The 3,516-nt window shown below is 34.9% G+C and overlaps 1 long non-coding RNA gene across 1 annotated transcript; it reads left to right on the forward strand.

Annotated features, from left to right (window-relative positions):
• Nucleotides 1–773: 773 nt before the first annotated feature.
• On the forward strand, nt 774–3,096 carry LOC140756560 (uncharacterized). The gene is made up of 3 exons (XR_012103896.1): nt 774–1,177; nt 1,286–1,416; nt 1,810–3,096. It is a non-coding gene; the product is annotated as an uncharacterized LOC140756560 (long non-coding RNA).
• Nucleotides 3,097–3,516: the final 420 nt, after the last annotated feature.

The following is a 3,516-nucleotide window of genomic DNA, read 5'->3' on the forward strand; positions in this document are numbered from 1 at the left end:
GGTAAAACACCTGAAGTTGGTAACAGATGTCCATGTACGTTAGTGGTCAATGACCATTCGGTGGCGTCTGATTGTGTGCTACTTCAATCTTATAAAAAGGCAAGATAAGCCACTATCTCAATCGTAATATCACAAGATTCACTCCATTTCCAGAACATTTTCCCCCATTACGGTGATTCGCATCAGTCGCGGTCTCAATTTGCGGACAAAATGGAGGTCGCTGGGAATGGACGCTCCATTTGTTAGCTGACAACATATGTGTGACTTTATTAAGAGGTATATATCTTACATCACATATTAAGTCACTTATGACTGTAAACGAATAAGTAATGCTTAAATGTGATTGTCCTTAACAATTTCAATGAAATTGTATTTAATGTTTTACGTTCTATGCTTTTTTCATATATGTCCCTAATTTTATTTACGTTACACCAAATAATACTATAGATATAGAATATTGGAAAATTAAAGTCTACGCACCACTTACTACAGGCGCTTTACCTGTCGCGCGTGTATGTAACCTGTAAACCTCCCACTCGCATGCATGTAACTTGTATCCTAGGTAACGCCAAGGTACTCGTACATACACACGGCTTGCGAAGAGACTGAAGCGAATAAATTCATATGTGCGTGTAGGACACGCGTGCGGTCGTAAACACGCGTAACAGGAAAAGTGCCTTTAACTAGGACTTCAAATCAAATTCGTTTATTATGGAATATAGGTAAGTTAGGTACATGTACAGACATAAAAAATATTCCTCTAGAAAGAAAGAAAGAAAGAAATACTTTATTCAGGAATATTGCAACACACAGTACAATTACAAACAGACAAAATAAATACACAAACTGCACGGTTATAAAACTAGTTAATAAATAAGACAATCAATTTAGAATAGATCCTTTAAAAAAACAAATAAGATTAAAAAGATACAATACACAACTGAACTTATTTATTGCACAATAAATGAGTTTATTATAACATGCTATGTGCTGCAACAAACGTGAATGGGGATAAACTCAGTGAATGCCATGAGCAGGTAGACTGCGTCTTGGCCCTGATTTTCAGTTAGCCCCGTGGCATGATGTCAATCGGACGGCTGTCCGCGTGCTTGTTAATGGTGCCGTATTAATACAAATCGCTGTCTATTTCCGATACGTGAGACAATCAGGTATCACGGTGAGTACCTTCATTTTAATAATGAAAAAAAAAAACGGTAAATTTAAAATTTGTGTTTAACGAAAATTAAACAAGGCGTCATGGAACACTACTTATCGTTATTTCCAGGAAACGAGTCTAGCTAGATGTTCTCGTACCTACAGTATTCGTCAATAATAACATGATGAGCTGCCAGATCATACTAGTACCACCACGAACATTGGAACCCTGCCTCTTTGTCTATGAGCCACAATCTATAGGTAAGTTAAAATATAAATTAGACTACGCTTTGTGATAAGTACTTATATTTAAAAAAAAAATATATATATATATATATATATATATATATATATATATATATATATATAGTCTCTTAGTATTGTACAATAATATCCTACATAAGTAAATTATAATAAAAAGTAGATAGTATCCTCAATTTATAAATGAAATATACGTTTTAAAAATGAAATGTGGGGAAATATGTATTAAATGTACTGATATTATATTTAAGTGTATGTGTCTGTAGGCGAATAGATAAATTTAATTTGATTTACTATACTTCTAATAAGTAAGCCGAATAGTCAGTATAATTTTATTTGTTCTTTTAGTAGTAAAGTCTTAAGTTTGTACTTAAAACTCCCTAATGATTTTAGGCTACGAAGAGGAGGCGGCAGGTTGTTCCAACACTTCGTCGCGCTGTACCTGAAGCTGCCCCTGAAGGCAGCGGAGCAGTAGGACGGGTACCACAGTTTATCCGGAGCTGATCGGGTTCTATCCTTTAAGTGGTCTCTAGCCCACGCGAGCTTACTAAATAGATACAAAGGTTCTTTATTTTTTATAATACCAAATATAAGTGTGGCAAGATGTAATTGCCTGCGGAGGTCCATTTTTAATATGTTAGCGGTATTGATGTACGGAGTAACGTGGGAGCGGGGCGGGATATTAAAACAAAAGCGTGCGCAGGCATTCTGTACTCGTTGGATCAGTTTTTTCGTACGTGCTAGAAGCCGTGGCCCAGTGAGCGTATCCGCGTAATTGAACTTAGATAGAACAAGGGCTTCACAAAGGTTGATGCGCAAGGTTACACTTAGGTAATTTCTTATGCGGTATAAAGTTTTTAATCTATAATAACAATTGCGTACAATGTTCAAGATATGCTTCTCGAATCTGAGGTTTTCATCGATGACCACCCCAAGGTTACGTGCCTCTGGCACTCTATCGAGTACTTCTCCATTTAGAATAATAGCCGGACTTTTTGCACCAATCTTGCGGACCTGTGTAGGTGTACCCATAATCAAAAATTTTGTTTTTTTCGGATTTAGTATTAAAGCGTTTCGTTCTGACCACTGCGCAATACAATTAAGGTCAGAATTTAGTTTCGCCACTGCAAAATCAGTGTCACTCGGTTTAAAAGATATATATATTTGTAAGTCGTCTGCATACATATGAAATTTGCAAAACTTTATATTTTTTGTTATATCTGCACTATATAAAATGAAAAGGAGAGGACCCAAAATAGACCCTTGAGGCACACCTTGATTGATATCCTTGGAAGATGAAAGATTTTCTAAACTATTACTACCTTTTCGAAGTTCGACCATCTGTGACCGATTCGTAAAATAACTGTCAAACCATTTTACAGTGTTAATGCTAATGCCATAAAACGCGAGCTTAGAGAGCAATAATGAAATATTTAGCGTTTCAAAAGCACGTGAAAAATCTAATAAGGCCAAAATTGTACCATGGCCTTTGTCCTGCGCAGACAAAATGTCGTCCACTACCTCAATTAATGCTGTGGTGGTGCTATGTTTCTTCCTAAATCCGGACTGCCTGAGAGGTAAAATATTGTTCAACTCAAGGTAGCGGATTATTTGATTAGAAACAATCCGTTCAATCACTTTCGACAGGCATGGAAGGATGCTAATGGGTCGTAAATCGGATAGGACAACTGGATTGCTTCTGAACTGCTTGCTCTACATTCTTACAATTATAAGAAATACAAAAAATTATCAATGCCATAGATAAAAATTATATAAATTCAATTTTGATATTATTATAAGTACTATATGTCATCAGTTATTATCAAATATGATTCTATATCAGAAAAATATTCATTTATTCGACTACTAATTTATTTACTACCTAAATCAATCACTTTAATTTTTATTTAACACAACATACTAAGGTGAAATAACTTTTCCTTTTTTTAATCTTAGAGACTTTTTATGTTATTTACCTAAACTTAACTTTAACTGAATTCATAACCCAAAAAAATAACTTAATAATCATATTTTCATCTATTAAAACCATGTGATTTAAATACACTATCTTCAATGATCCGTTTCTGCCAGTGAGCAATA

This window comes from Epargyreus clarus, unplaced genomic scaffold, assembly GCF_041222505.1.
Source record: "Epargyreus clarus isolate Ecla_fem2 unplaced genomic scaffold, WU_Ecla_fem_2.2 ptg000035l, whole genome shotgun sequence".
NCBI classification, from domain to species: domain Eukaryota; kingdom Metazoa; phylum Arthropoda; class Insecta; order Lepidoptera; family Hesperiidae; genus Epargyreus; species Epargyreus clarus.